Source organism: Protopterus annectens, chromosome 15.part0, assembly GCF_019279795.1.
Source record: "Protopterus annectens isolate FY-2018-M chromosome 15.part0, PAN1.0, whole genome shotgun sequence".
NCBI classification, from domain to species: domain Eukaryota; kingdom Metazoa; phylum Chordata; order Ceratodontiformes; family Protopteridae; genus Protopterus; species Protopterus annectens.
This window is the reverse complement of record NC_056749.1, coordinates 127,522,791-127,540,448: the sequence shown is the minus strand read 5'-3', so window position 1 is coordinate 127,540,448 and position 17,658 is coordinate 127,522,791.

Sequence of the window (17,658 nt, the reverse complement as noted above, 5' to 3'; positions counted from 1 at the left end):
AGCCAGCCCATACTTTCCACATTTGAGAGAGCAATCAGTAGTTAGATCTGGCGCAGTTTCATCCACAGTGATTAAGGCCCTGATGTATTTTACCATAGACAATGGATTGGTATTTGACGCCATCAATAAACATTGGGGTATTCTCACCACGGATCCAGATATCCATGAAATAGTAGGAGATAGACCCAAGTTCAGGTTCAAGAATAAACCTAACCTGAAGAGGATGCTGTGTCATCCTAAAGAAAGGAATTCTTTATGTGATGAGCAAGTAAGGGGCACGTTCCCTTGTGGACAATGCAACTATTATGATTGTATAGACTGTACTGGCATAGTCTCTCATCCGGATACTGGGAAAGAGTTTAGGTTCCCTGTTTATGCCAACTGTGGTACATCGCATGTAGTATATTTAGCTATTTGCAACTCATGCGGATCATTTTATGTTGGAAAAACAAATAGACTTTTTAAAAACAGGATAAGGGAACACTTGTATGCCATTAGGGTGAAATTAAACACTAATGCATTAGCGAAGCATGTTATGGCTAGTGGGGATGAACATCACTTTAGATTCATGGTCACTGACATTACACTACCTACTGCACGTGAGGGGGACATCAGAAATGGCACTGAGAGAAAAGAAACATGCTGGATTTTGAGGCTGAGAGCAGATAGAGGTAGAGGCCTTAATGAAAGGGCTTCTCTGACCAGAATGATGTCAAGAAGAATGGTACTCGGATAGGAATGTATTTACATTTTTCTTTGTCTATTTACCTTGAATTCCTAATACAATGCGTTTTAATTTACACCTTTTGGTATTTCTAGGATTTTACATCTGATCAATGTTTGGCAGAAGCACATTTATATGAAATGTATTATGACCTGGTTTTAATGTAGTTGTGTTTTTTTATGTAATGCAATTTAATGCATTAAGGCATTTTTTCACTGTGGCTTAAAGGAGTGAGTGTTTGATTAATTGAATGCAGTGATTGGATATTTCATATTTTATAGGTAGGCTATGTGATTCTCTGTGCGTTTATGGTCTGAAGAAGCAAAGTGTGAAAGCGCTAACCAATGTGCACAATAAATATATCTTTTGTTTTAAAAACAGTGGATACTGGCGTCTTTTGAGACCCGTGGTTGTCTCTGCTGTCTGTTGGTGCTATTTTTATGTTCCTTTGGCTTTTCCAGTGGCAGAGCATTTACCTTGTGGATTGTTATATATTCTGTTATATTTTAAAATGTGTATTTATTTATAATTATTTGCTGTATATCTATGTTTAAACATGTCCTAGCATTTCCATGCACCAAGTTTGAAGTTTCTCATGCCACATGAAAAAAAATTATCTGTAATATTTGTATTAATACAAAGGTCTTGATTCCAGAAGAGAAAGCAAAATCTTCTTATAAGTAACGTCTTTCGGATTTTTCCAGTTAGGGGTCACCACAGCGCATCACCAGTCTGCTTATGAATGGCAGTGGATTTTTACAGTATAGAGTTGCCAGCCTGGCACCCATCTTCAAATAAGGCACACCTACTCATGCATGCACCTAGCTGCATGTCTTTAAAAGTTCACTCGGACACGGGGACATGGGTGCCGGAACCATAAAGCGAGGGGGGAGGGGTGGCTCCTCACCCCCACTTTATTACAGCACTTGCAGCATCGCAACTGTCCCGGGTGCACAATTGCAACAACTTTTGCAGCACTTGCGACATATCAACCATCCCAAATGCGTGCCTGTTTGAATACAGGATGTCGCAGGAGGATTTATGCACTGTGCCGTTAAGGAACTGCACATTTCCTTTCTTCCAACTGCAGAGCCACGGATTCCTTCAAACTGCCGTTTGGGCAGAAGGTACTATTCTATCATCCAGGTATAAAGTTAATTATTTTAGTCTGATAAATGACTAGATATGGACATGTTCATTTATTTAATTTTTGTGTTTATATTTAGCAGCTGCTTTTGATGACTGATTTGGTTCGTCTTCTTGGGAAGTTTGCAGCTTACATTTCTTTACCTTGTTGCCATCTTAAAGGTGGTGCCAACTTCTAAAAGGGCAGCTACCATGGAATCCTTAATAGCTATTTTACAGTTCCTATGCAAACAATGTATTAATCAGTGATGTACTTGTTTGATTTTTAGTGCATGTAGAATGTTTTATACAGTAAATATCAACACAAGTGTACTTTCTAAGAGACGCAGAATGCACACAGTGCACGATATGCTGATGGGAAGGGATGTTTTAAGTTATATTTCAAAGGTTGTTACGGAGTAAAAGCTCCTCATGATCCTTAAATAGCCTAGTTCTGTACTTACTCAAAATACTTTAATCCTGTCATTAAGGAATTGCAGATATTATTTTTTAAAGTAAAACAATTGGAGAGTTTGCAAAACAGAGGAAGGTTTTATTTCCTGTAATTTGTCTGGATACACATTTTAAAAGATTGTTATCTAGAGTGGCACTGGATGTTAATACCTTAATAAACAACTGATCTGTAACATATTTATATGTCGCTAGAATCTGATAAAAGATGCAGGTTAAACTTGATAACATTAATTGCTATTTCATTTTCACTTTTTTGAGTAGTTTGGAATGAAAACAAGTGTGTGTGTGAAAATGCCCCCAACAGGATACATTTGGTGGCTAGAGGCAAACAGGCTCAAACCCTGCACCCTGGGTGCAGGTAAAAAGGGCCTAAAGTCCCTAGCCACGATCACTTGTGACTTTATGCCTCACATTTTTGTTTTGTTCTGTTCCTCATTAAATCTCTGGATTTCAGGAGCAGTAAAACAAAACCTTTTATGCTAGCAATTTTCTAAGTTTATAAGATCAGTATTTGAAATGTGTCCCTATTTTGGGGCTGTATTCCCCCATTATTGGCTTTGTTCTGTATTTTTGTGCTAGGAGGTTGAGAGCTATGATGATAAGTGAGAACTGAATTCACTAAATGATAGCCCTTTAAGTTTGTCTTCCTGTCTCTCAGGAAACTGCTGCTTTAGCTTAGTGGTATGTTGCTCTGACTATAGTGCACAGAGTTCTGGGTTCAAGACTTAGCAGTGAAATATACAGTGGTAACACAACATTTTATGCAAGCAACTTTCCAAAATTATACAAGCAATGTTTAAAATGTGTCCCTGGTGTTTGGTCTTTTGCCCCCCCCCCATTGAAAATAAGTGCAAGAAGCTGTGCAACTTGCCTATGGCTAACACTACTGTGATTCTGTATTTGTATTTTTATATATATATATATATATATATATATATATATATAAAATACATATTGTGAGTAGAAGTAGACTGTTATCATTGAAATGTTCTGAAAAGGCCAGTTGTGTCGTTATTGGTGCATGCATTTTGCTACATTTCCTACAAGAAAAATGTTCAAATAATAAATTTAAAATGCACTCTAACGTAAGTCTAACAAGTGTGCTGTATTATACAAGGAATATAATTTAATAAAGTCAGGAAGGTGTATCAAAGAATGTATGCATGTTTCTTGTCTTCTGCACAAGGGGCCTCTGATTTGAAAACCGCCCAAAGGTAATCTTTATCCACCACTGGCCAGATGCATTTTCTTTGGATGCGGTGTGGCTTTTAATGTTGTTTCAATGAATGTGTTTCAAGGGCAGAGAAGTTTTAATGCCAAGTCTATTTTCATTGTGAGACAGTATTGCTTTATTTATTTATTTTACATTTGTTAACCGGGAAGGTCCGGCTGGACACATGTCCATTTTCAGCAGAGGCCCGGGTTGAAAAGCTCCAGTTACATATGAGGTGCATTATCGTATATGAACAAGTTAATAAAAATGGTGGATTACATATACAAAGGATTTAACAATCATAGGTATAAGCATGGACAGTTTACAAGGCTCTTAAGTTTTCAGACAGTAAACTTCTATTACACTATAATACATTATGTATACATTCAACACGTGCAGTATATTACAGCCTTATACAGTACGCTATAACAGTAGTTATCAGGATTGTATATATTTTTATAATGTTTTAAGTTATAGAAGTAGACAGTTAAATGTGAGGAACTAGATTTTGAGTTAAGATATTTCATATTAATAAAAGCAGGCAGTTACATGTGAGAAGCTAGACTTATCATTGTCAATATGTGTATATATTTCTAATAATTCAGCCTTTACCCAGGGGCAAGACAAGAGCATAACTAATTGTTGGTTATGTGGGTTTTTAGTAGTTTTTTGAATTGTGTTGTTGAGTTATTTGATGTTATTTGGGCAGGTAGGGAGTTCCAGAGTTTTGAAATGTAGCAGATGAAGAGAGATTTACCTGCCTTATTGTTATGCCTTGTAACTTCAAGGAGGTTAAGGGTGCTTGATCTCAAGGTTCTTGATGTGGTGTGGGGATGTATTAGGATTTTGGAGGGCTGGAATCTTTTGTGAGTGATGGTATAACGTATGTGCTAGTGATAGTTGATTGAGGTGAAGTAGATGAGGGACCTCCAACCAGTTTAGTTTTTTGAGAGATATGCAGTGGTGTGTTCTATATGCTGATTCAGTTGCAAATTTAGCTATTTTATTATAGCAGGTTTCTAGTTTGGATGGCTCTGTTTTATGGAGGTTGGTAAATACTGGGGATGCATTGAAGAGGGTGGATAGTAGATGTGTCTTGGCTATTGTGGTTTTGGATTGTTTGGAGAGAAATTGCTTGTTAAGATAAAGGAGACCAAGTTTTTTGTGAACCTTTTTTACAGTTTCAGCAATATGCAAGTCAAATCTTAGGTGATTGTCTATTTCTACGCCTAAAAGCTTGGTGTGGATAGTTGGAGTAATAACAATTTTGTTATTAGAGTTGATAGTGAAGGTGTCTGAATGAGGGAAGGCTCTATAAGGGTTCAAGAGGAGTAATTTGGTTTATCAGATATCTTTTAGTGTTTGTGCATTGTGCTATAAAATGTAAAAAAAATAAAATCCAGAAATGCACCTTGGGTTTAAGGATGGGCAATAGAAAATGTACTCCAGGATTGCCCCTCATGCCACTAATGGATACAGGCAGTTCCTAAATGCTGCATCCCTTATATGGGTCCCCTCAAATTATCTATGGGATGATCACAGTTATTCTCACTAGGGCTAATATACAATTATCAGCCATGGGATAGGTAAGACCAATCAGAAAATGTTAATTCAAGAATCAAGCACCAAAAGGGAATTGGCTATTCTTAAAAAGTCCTCTAAGTGAACCTATGTTGTGGTAGTAAATAGTTATAAAAAATGCCCTTTTTAGATCACTAAGTGCCCCTCTCACCCCCCCCCCCCGTCTTCAACAGCTTCCAGCGCCTTTTTACGGGGAGGACATGCAGACTCCACACAGAAGGCACTCCAGCCAAGAATTGAACTGGAGAGCCTCTTGCTGTGAGGGGACAACGCTAACCGCTGCACCACCGCATCTTCTTATATATTTCAAAGAAATGGCATCTTGGACTTGTTGCATCAATACTTCATGGATTACTATATTACACTGTAGGGAACAATTCTTTGCTGGACTGGTAACTGTCATATATGATTTACTCTCAGACATCCAGCACAATGAGAAAGACAGATAGTTCTATTTCTTTAACATCTAAAATTACAAAGGTATGATCTAGAACATAAATAAACAGAAAATAGCTCATACATTATCTAATAACATATTTTATTGCAGTAAAAGTATTACATCTAGAGTTAGCAATTTAGTTCTCCTAAAATGGATTGGATATAGTACATCAGTTTTTATTCTGCTGAGGGCACAACCATTTGAGATTATTTTTTAACAGAAGTATCAGCTTTTATTAGTACAAATCGATAAGAACAGTTGTGCCACAACTATTTAACAGTGCCAGATAAAAGAAATGACAAAGAGCAAACAAAAAACAACCATTTGAGAAAAGTTGCATTATTTGCATTTGACTGAAACTGCCCTATTTATAGTTTTGCAGAAAATTAACATTAAATTGATCACTGGACAATATAAATGCTCATATTTGTAATCAGCAAGCAAGCATTAAAAAAACCCTGAAAGTGTGAATCTTTCTTTTCTATGCAAATCAAACCTTTGTTAAAGCCATGCTTCACTGAGCTACCATCAACATACCGCCAAGATTTACAGTTTAGTTTTCCATGCCTGCAGTATGTTTTCGTTCACATTAAAACCAGTGGCACATGGCTGTTAGCAGAGATGGAAAGAGTGATATGTTTTTGCTTGACTCCACAGAAAATTTTGCACGATTTTCTGATTTTCAAAAGAAAAAAATATCCACACAATATGACTGGGCATATCTGGTAAATGTCTGGTTAAGTGATTAAGTCCAATAAAACTCTGATGGAACTGGCAATATTAGTAGTCATTCTAACTCCAGATTAAACTGACAAGCGTCTGACTCTGACAGACTGCACTACTGAGTTTAACTGCGTTAACATTCAAAAATTCTTCATTCTCTCAAACATTTTCAGAAAAAAAAATCAAACATATTGTCCTTCATTGGTGAATACTAGGCTAGCTGCCCTGAATGACCATTTTAAAGCTAGCCATTAAACTGAGGTCAGAATCAAACCCTGTACCTTGTATCTGTTAGGAAAAGACCTTACCCATTATGACAAGCAAATATCACTTACATACATGATCACTAAAGAGTACCATTGTCAAAGACAAACTGGTAGTTTAATATACAGTCAGTCTTAGAAGGTTGGGGTCATAAACTGCTGGCAAGCTTCGTCCTGTAATCTTAGGGTTGAGTCTGTCAGTTTCCACATGTGTGACTCTGAGAAGACCACTTATCCAGGCAATGCTCTCAGGTCATCTCTGACATGAGGCACTTCTGCTTAATACATTTATCTGGTTAACAATCTGGGAAACCTAATGAAAGTTAATATAATGCAGCAATTCTGCTTAACATTTTTTTATATAATTTTAGTCAGTTAACTAGGACAATATAGGCAGGCAGCTCTTTAGTCTAGGCTACTAAACTAAAGTATTTAATTTATTAACAAGTTATTAAACAAGTTAATCCTACTAGGTCAGTGTCGCCTTTTCAGGGGAGACCTGAGATGGAACTTACATTGATGACAGGAAATTTGGCCACAGCATCAAGGAACTTCCCCTACTCTTTTTACAGTAAATACCATCCACGTGAGCTGACACCAACTAAGACAGATGGACCAGTGATTAACATCTCACTTGAAGGATGACACAATCTGCTGTGCAGCACTCTCTTTATACTCTACTGCAGTGTCAGTATAAAGTACCTGGTGTGGGAATAAAACCCATAGCCTTCCGATCTTCCAGCGCCAAATGTCAGTGCGCTACCTATTGGGCCACTGACTAGTGCTCATACGAAAAATGATAAAAGGAGCTCTATGGACCTGACGCCCTCAATACTATGATCTTTGTGCCATGAACATCCCTGATTTAATATTACTTACTGCAAAGTGCCAAAGACAGACAGAGGCATTTGGAGAATTCCCCAGCCCTAATTCACTATATCAGTCCTCAATATCCTAGGATTACACATGTTTCTGTATGCAAATATAAACAGATACAACTTGTCTAATCCTGCTGCATAAAGTAAACAAATAGCAATAAACTGCACTTTTTTGAAGGCTGCTGAAAATAACAGAAATTTTCAAAAACAAAGAATATAATTTTCAGGACATTATAGGAAAAAAATGAATGATGATAATTCATAGGTTCATAGGTTGGTACTAGGCTATCAGGCCTAGGGCCTATACAAGCCTAGCCATAACAATTCCCTGGCTATTTCTTCCCACAATATTTACTTCCCTGGACCCCTGTCTAGCAGGGCGACTGACGTGATCCCCGGAGAGAATTTCCTATCCCCCATCCAATTGTTCAAGGTTCTTTTTGAAGAGGGCCAAAGAGGTGCTCTGCTTGATGTATGGGCAGTCTATTTCAGGGTCTGGGGAATCTCTGGGTCAGGAACCTATCCCTCCAGCATGTTTTGTTCATTGTGATGACAATGTTTGGATCCCTGGAGCGTGTGGCTCTGAGGGATTGTGATTTCTTTAAGTGTAGCATGTCCAACAGCTCTGGGTTTAACATGGCTTTGTATATTATGCAGAGATCGCCTCTGAGAAGACGACTTGTGACAGAGTATAGCTAGAGTTTTTTTTTAGATGGTCAGCATAGGGCATCTGCTTTAGGCCTGTGATTCTTTTACTGAGGTATTTCTGCGGCCTTTCCAGTTGTTCCAGATGTCTTGAGAGGTACATACCAAATGGGGCACTGTTTTCTATAATGAGTCTAATGAGGGATGAGTACAGTGGGACAATGACCTCCTTTTTTCTGGATGAAAAGCCCTTAGTGATGAGGATTTCCTGACTGTGGTGGCGATGTGGTTATCGAAGGAGAGACCACTGTCCACTTGTGTCCCTAAGTCTCTTATAACACTTTGGTGTTTAGTGTACTGCCACTTATGTGGTAATTCACGGGTACATGTTTTTTCCCAAAAGGGATAACTATACATTTTTGGCATTGAGCTTGAGCCCATGGCTCTAGCACCAAGCATCTGTTTCTGTAAGGCCCTTTTGTAGAATATTCACATCATTTGGGGATTCAATAATGGCTCCCAGTTTGCAGTCTTCTGCGAACTTTGTTAGCCAGAGTCCCTTAGTGTTGGCCTGTACTTCAGAGAAGTAGATGCCAAACAAGAGCAGTCCCAGGACTGAACTCTGAGGTACTCCACTTGTCTGGAGCTGGATTTGGAGCTGCCTACGTTTACACTGTGGATTCTGTCAGTAAGCCAGTTGGCAACCCATCGAGTGATGTAGGGATTAATGCCCAGCTTAGTAAATTTAGGAATGATTCCAGAGTGGGGGATGGTGTCGAAGGCTGTGGCGTGGTCCACATAGGCTATGTGGACTGCCTTACCTTCGTCGACAGCTCTGGAGACTGATTCAAAGAAATCAGTCAGGTTCAGGAGACAAGATCGGCCCTTCACGAACACAAACTGGGTGGGGTCCAGTGCTTGAAGGTTGCCAATGTCTTTGTTTATAAGTTTCATGATAATACTTGCCTTGCAGATCAGGCTCATCAGACTGATGGGGCAGTAGTTTCTAGGATCCAAGGTGGATCCCTCCTTGTGGAGTGAGATAACTGTAGCTGTGCGCTACTCAGTGGGCACGAAGCCTGAGGTGAGGCTATGATTAAACATGACACTTAGGTGAGGTGCCAGTTCATTTTGTAGTTCATGTAGTACACAGCCCAGGATGTCGTCTGGTCCCATGGATGATGTATTCTTAGCTTTGGGGAGTGCAGTTTTTACCTGTGTGGCCGTTATTACCGGAATTTGGCAATCTTTCGGTATTGAGATAGGCCCTTCTAGGGGGTGAGAGGGGGGTGAATTTGGCAATGAATCAATCTGCCAGGATACTGGCAATATCCTTGGGATCAGTATATTTAATGCCATTCTTTTGTAGCTCAGAGCCGATATGAGCATTGCCATTTAGATTCCTGACATAGCTATAGAATGCCTTGTGGTTGTCTTTGGAATCTTTGGCAATTTTATTTTTGTAACTAGCTTTGGAGGATTTTATGAGGGATCTCAACTTCTTACTGAGGCTGGTAAGGGAGTTTTTTGCATCCTGGGATTTTCCTCTTTTCTGCAACAGTTTCTTCCTTTTGTTGAAAAGATTGTTTATGGCAGGGGACCACCAGATTGGCTTCCTTATTTTGGAGGAGAGCATCTTTGTCTCCCTTTTTTAGTTTTTTTGGGGTTTTGGCCCCCTTTGGTTTTAATTTTTTCCAGAAAAAAAAAAAAAAAAAAAAAAAAAAAAAAAAAAAAAGTACACAAAAAAAAAAGGAAAAGGAAAAAAAAAAAAAAAAAACGAAGGAAAAAAAAAAAAAAAAAAAAAGGGGGGGGGGGGGGGGGGGGGGGGGGGGGGGGAGGGGGGTGGGGGGGGGGGGGGGGGGGGGGGGGGGGGGGGGGGGGGGGGGGGGGGGGGGGGGGGGGGGGGGGGGTAGATGCCAAACAAGAGCAGTCCCGGAAAACTGAAACTTGGAGGGGTTTACTTTCCAAACCTTTGGGGGGTCCCTTTTGGAAGCCCTTGGGGGAAATTTTTTGGGGGGGGGGGGGGGGGGGGGGGGGGGGGGGGGGGGGGGGGGGGGGGGGGGGGGGGGGGGGGGGGGGGGGGGGGGGGGGGGGGGGGGAGGGGGGGGGGGGGGGGGGGGGGGGGGGGGGGGGGGGGGGGGGGGGGGGGAAACTCCTAGTTTTCACTTAAATTTTATGGGGCAGGGGGGATTTGATTTTTAAAATTAAAATTCCGGAAAGGGTTCGGGAATTTTTTCTAAGGGTTAAAATGATTCAAATTGTTAAAGTGCCCCAAACCTTTGGGCTGATTTCCCCAAGGGGAAACAGAAATATGGAGGGGGACTATATATTGAAATGGAAATTTTTTAAGTGGAAAATTTTTTGGCCCAAGTGGGGCCCTTAATGGGGTATAAAACAAAAATTGGGGGTGGGTTTTTTTTTTTCAGAGAAAAATGGTTTTTTGGGCAGGGGGGTTTTGAAACCCAAGTTTGGATATTTTACCGGTGGTTATAATTTGCCAATTTTTTTAAAATCCCCGGGGTGGAAAAAATTTGGGAAAAAAATTCCCCAGGTGAAAATTTCCTTGGGAAATTTTAACAAAGAGCATTAAGATTCAAAAACAAAATTAAAAATTTTGGGGGGAAAACTTTCAAAATTTATAAAAATTTGGAGGAAAAGGAAACTTAAAAAAATTTAAAGGGGTTTTGGAATTTTTTCAAAACTTTTTAAAGGTTTAAGGAAAAGCTTCATTGAAAAAGGTGCCTTAGAATATGTAAAAGAAAAATAAAACAGGTTTTGGGGGGAAAGAATGTAACTTAGACTGAACAAATGGGAATTTTCAAAAAGGAATCACATGGGGGGGAATTGGACAATTAAAAAAATACAGCCAAAGAGGAAATGGACAATTCAAAATTGTAATACGGGCCATGGGGAAGGGATTTTCGGGGTAAAAAACAAAGGGGAAAGGGCCCAAAAACCCGTAAAAAAGAAAAAGTAATGAGGGGTTTTTGAAAAATACATTGGGAAATGTAAAATTTGGGGATGTAATTTACAGAAAGGGGAAATGGCTTAATTAGTACAAAAATTTCAAAAAGAATGGTTTAACTTCGTGTGTAATTCCTTGGGGAATTGGAAAATTTCCCAAATTTTAAATACAGCATTTAGGAATATTAATTGAAATGTAAAAGAGGGAAATATAAAGAAGAAAAAATAGGGGAATGGAAACTTAGAATGTTAAAAAAGGGAATAAGATTCAAAAAATTTTAATCAGGGGGAAAAAGGCCTCTAAATTAAAATAAAAAAAATGAAAAATTTGAACAGAAATGTTAAAGGAATGGACATCCAAATTGGTTTAAGAAAATGATACTTCCCGAAATTAAAAGTTTAGGGAAGGAGAACTTAGAAACGTAAACAAAAATGAGGAAAGGTTATTAGAAATTAAAATGAAAAATGGAAAATTTTATAAAAATCGCTATGGGAAGGAAAACCCAGAAATTTAATACACAAAAAAGAAAAACCCCCTTCGTAAAATGTAATAAGATGAGGGAATGGTTAATTCAGAAAATAAACATAAAGGAATGGAAAACTTCAGTAAAATGTAATAAGTAGGGGGGGAATGGGAAATTTAGAAATTAAACAGAGAGGAAATTTTAACTTGTACATGTAAAAGCAGGGGAATGGATAACTTAGTAAAAAATTTAAGCATGAAAAAGGGGAACTTAGTAATGTTAACAGAGGGAATAATTATTCAAAACTTTAAACAGATGGGAAGGAAAAATTTCTAAATTAATAATAGAGGGAAATGGATGAACGGTAACAAATGAAAGGGGAAAATGGAAAAATTCTTAATAAAAGTTTAAGGAATGGACACAACTTCAGTAAAATGTAATACAGCTATGAAGGAATGGACACACCCCTAGTAACATGTAACACAGGTATGAGGGCATGGATGTAACTTCAGTAACATGTAATACAGCTATGAGGGAATGGATGTAACTTCAGTAACATGTAATACAGCTATGAGGGAATGGATGTATCTTCAGTAACATGTAATACAGCTATGAGGGAATGGATGTAACTTCAGTAACATATAACACAGCTATGAAGGAATGGATGCAACTTCAGTAACATGTAATACAGCTATGAGGGAATGGATGTAACTTCAGTAACATCTAATTCAGCTATGAGAGAGTGGACAAAACTTCAGTAAGATAATACAGCTATGACAGGATGGATGTAACTTCATTAACATGTAATACAGCTATGAAGGAATGGACATCAGTAACATCTAATACAGATATAAGTGAATGGACACAACGTCAGTAACATGTAATACAGATATGAGGGAATGCACACAAGCTCAGCAACATGCAATACAGCTATGATGGAATGGATGTAACTTCAGTAACATGTAATACAGCTATGATGGAATGGGCACAACTTCAGTAACATGTAATACAGCTATGAGGGAATGGATGTAACTTCAGTAACATCTAATACAACTATGAGGGAATGGATGTAACTTCAGTAACATGTAATACAGCTATGAGAGAGTGGACACAACTTCAATAAGATAATACAGCTATGAGAGGATGGATGTAACTTCAGTAACATGTAACACAACTATGAAGGAATGGACATCAGTAACATCTAATACAGATATGAGGGAATGTACACTCCTTCAGTAACATGTAATACAGCTATGTGGGAAAGGACATAACTTCCGTAACATATAATATAGCTAAGAGGGAATGGATGTAACTTCAGTAACATGTAATACAGCTATGTGGGAAAGGACATAACTTCCGTAACATATAATATAGCTAAGAGGGAATGGATGTAACTTCAGTAACATGTAATACAGCTACAGCGAATGGATGTAACTTCAGTAACATGTAATACAGCTATAAAGGAATGTATGTAACGTCAGTAACATGTAATAAATCTATGAGAGAATTTATGTAACTTCAGTAACATGTAATACAGGTATGAGGGAATAGCTGCAACTTCAGTGACATGTAATACAACAATGAAGGACATACCTTCAGTAACATGTATACAGCTATGAGAGTAAGGCTGTAACTTCAGTAACAGGTAATACACCTATAAGGAAACGGATGTATCTTCAGTAACATGTAATACAGCTATGAGGGAATGGATGTAACTTCAGTAACATATAACACAGCTATGAAGGAATGGATGTAACTTCAGTAACATGTAATACAGCTATGAGGGAATGGATGTAACTTCAGTAACATCTAATTCAGCTATGAGAGAAACAATGTCACTTCAGTAAGATAATACAGCTATGACAGGATGGATGTAACTTCATTAACATGTAATACAGCTATGAAGGAATGGACATCAGTAACATCTAATACAGATATAAGTGAATGGACACAACGTCAGTAACATGTAATACAGATATGAGGGAATGCACACAAGCTCAGCAACATGCAATACAGCTATGATGGAATGGATGTAACTTAAGTAACATGTAATGCAGCTATGGAGAATAGATGTAACTTCAGTAACATGTAATACATCTATGAGGGAAAGGATGTAACTTCAGTAACATGTAATACATCTATGAGGGAAAGGATGTAACTTCAGTAACATGTAATACAGCTATGAGGGAGTGGACACAACTTCAATAAGATAATACAGCTATGAGAGGATGGACACAACTTCAACAACATGTAATTCAGCTATGAGGGAATGGGCACAACTTCAGTAACATGTAATACAGCTATGAGGGAACTGCCACAACTTCAGTAACATGTAAAACTGCGATGAGGGAATGGACACACCTTCAATAAGATGTAACAATGCTATGAGGGAATAGCTGTAACTTCAGTAACATGTAATGCAGCTATGAGGTAATGGATGTAAATTCAGTAACAAATAATACAGCAATGAGAGAATTCATGTTATTTCAGTAACGTGAATTCTCTCATTGCTGTATTATTCAGTAACAAATAATACAGCAATGAGAGAATTAATGTAACTTCAGTAATGTGTATTACAGCTATGAGGGAAGGTACACTCTTTCAGGAGCATGTAATACACCTACAAAGTAATGGATGTAATGTTAATAACATGTAGTGCAGCTAATGGAGAAAGGATGCATCTTCAGTAACATGTAATACATCTATGAGGGAAAGGATGTAACTTCAGTAACATGTAATACAGCTATGAGGGAATGGATGTAACTTCAGTAACATGTAATACAGCTATGAGGGAATGGATGTAACTTCAGTAACATGTAATACAGCTATGAGGGAATGGATGTAACTTCAGTAACATGTAATACAGTTATAGGGAATGGATGTAACTTCAGTAACATGTAATACAGTTATAGGGAATGGATGTAACTTCAGTAACATGTAATACAGTTATAGGGAATGGATGTAACTTCAGTAACATGTAATACAGTTATAGGGAATGGATGTAACTTCAGTAACATGTAATACAGTTATAGGGAATGGATGTAACTTCAGTAACATGTAATAAGGCTATATGGGAATGGATGTAACTTCAGTAACATGTAATACAGTTATAGGGAATGGATGTAACTTCAGTAACATGTAATACAGTTATAGGGAATGGATGTAACTTCAGTAACATGTAATACAGTTATAGGGAATGGATGTAACTTCAGTAACATGTAATACAGTTATAGGGAATGGATGTAACTTCAGTAACATGTAATACAGTTATAGGGAATGGATGTAACTTCAGTAACATGTAATACAGTTATAGGGAATGGATGTAACTTTAGTAACATGTAATACAGTTATAGGAATGGATGTAACTTCAGTAACATGTAATACAGTTATAGGGAATGGATGTAACTTCAGTAACATGTAATACAGTTATAGGGAATGGATGTAACTTCAGTAACATGTAATACAGTTATAGGGAATGGATGTAACTTCAGTAACATGTAATACAGTTATAGGGAATGGATGTAACTTCAGTAACATGTAATACAGTTATAGGGAATGGATGTAACTTCAGTAACATGTAATACAGTTATAGGGAATGGATGTAACTTCAGTAACATGTAATAAGGCTATATGGGAATGGATGTAACTTCAGTAACATGTAACACAGACATGAGGGAATAGACAGACCTTCAGTAACATGTAACATAGCTATGAGGGAATGGACACATTTTCAGTAGCATGTAATACATCTATGAGGGAATAGACACAACTACAATAATATGTAATGCAGCCATGAGAGAATGGATGTAACTTCAGCAACATGTAATACAGCTATGAGGGAATGTACTTAACTTCAGTAACATGTAATACCACTATGAAAGAATGGATATAACTTCAGTAACATAATATAATTATGAGGGAATGGACACAACCTCAGCAACAGGTAATACACCTATGAGGAAAGGGATATAACTTCAGTAACATGCAATACAGCTATGAAGGAATGGACACAGCTTCAGTAACATCTAATACAGCTATGAGGGGATTGATGTAACTTCAGTAACATCTAATACAGCTATGAGGGAATGGACATAACTTCAGTAACATCAAATACAGCTATGAGGGAATGGAGGTAACTTCAGTAACATACAATACAGCTATGAGGGAATGGACATAACTTTAGTAACATGTAATACAGCTATAAGGGAAAGGAGGTAACTTCAGTAACATGTAATACAGCTATGAGAGAATGGACACAACTTCAGTAACATGTAATAGAGCTATGAGAGAATGGACACACCTTCAGTAACATGCAATACAGCTATGAAGGAATGGACACAGCTTCAGTAACATCTAATACAGCTATGAGGGAATGGACATACCTTCAGTAACATCAAATACAGCTATGAGGGAATGGATGTAACTTCAGTAACATCTAATACAGCTATGAGGGAATGGACATAACTTCAGTAACATGTAATACAGCTATGAGGGAATGGACATAACTTTAGTAACATGTAATACAGCTATAAGGGAAAGGAGGTAACTTCAGTAACATGTAATACAGCTATGAGAGAATGGACACAACTTCAGTAACATGTAATAGAGCTATGAGGGAATAGATGTAACTTCAGTAACATGTAATACAGCTATGAGGAAATGGATATAACTTCAGTAGCATGTAATACAGCTATGAGGGAATGGACATAACTTCAGTAACATGTAATACAGCTATGAGGGAATGGATGTAACTTCAGTAACATGTAATACAGCTATGAGGGAATGGATGTAACTTCAGTAACATGTAATACAGCTATGAGAGAATGGACACAACTTCAGTAACATGTAATAGAGCTATGAGGGAATGAACATAACTTCATTAACATGTAATACAGCTATAAGGGAAAGGATTTAATAAAAAAGTAACATATAATACAGCTATAAGGGAATGGATGTAACTTCAGTAACATGTAATACAGCTATACGTGACCGGCTGTAACTTCAGTAAAATAATACAGACATGAGGGAATGGACACACCTTCAGTTACATGTAATACAGCTATGAGGAAATAGATGTAACTTCAGTAACATGTAATACAACTAAGAGGAAATGGATATAACTTCAGTAAAATGTAATATAGCTAAGAGGGACTAGACATAACTTCAGTAACATGTAATACAGCTATGAAGGAATGGACATAAATTCATTGATGTAATACAGCTATGAAGGAATGGATGTAACTTCAGTAACATGTAATACAACAATGAGGGAATGGCTGTAACTTCAGTAAGATGTAATACAGCTATGAGGGAATGGATGTAACTTCAGTAACATGTAATACAGCTATGAGGGAATAGAGCCAACTTCAGTAACATGTAATGCAGCTATGAAGGAATGGACAAATTCAGTGATATGTAATACAGCTATGAGGGAATGGATGTAACTTCAGTAACATCTAATACAGCTTTGAGGGAATGGATGGGACTTCAGTAAGATCTAATTCAGCTATGAGGGAAAGGATGCAACTTCAGTAACATGTAATACAGCTATGAGAGAGTGGACACAACTTCAATAAGATAATACAGCTATGAGAGGATGGATGTAACTTCAGTAACTTGTAATACAGCTATGAAGGAATGGATACTCCTTCAGTAACATGTAACACAGCTATGAGGGAATGTACACTCCTTCAGTAACATGTAATACAGATATGAGGGAATGCACACAAGCTCAGCAACATGCAATACAGCTATGAAGGAATGGATGCAACTTCAGTAACATGTAATACAGCTATGAATTAATGCATATAACTTCAGTAACATGTAATACCGCTATGAAAGAATAGATGTAACGTCAGTAACATGCAATACAGTTGTGAAGGAATTGATGTAACTTCATTAACATTATAAAGCTATGAGAGAATGGACACACTTTCAGTAACATGTAATAAAGCTGTGAGGTAATGGCTGTAACTTCAGTAACATGCAATGCAGCTATGAGGGAATGGAAAAAAACTTCAGTAACATGTAATACAGCTATGAGGGAATGGACACTCCTTCATTAACATGTAATACAGCTATGAGGGAATGTACACTCCTTCAGTAACATGTAATATAGCTATGAGGGAATGGCTGTAACATCAGTAACATATACTACAGCTATGA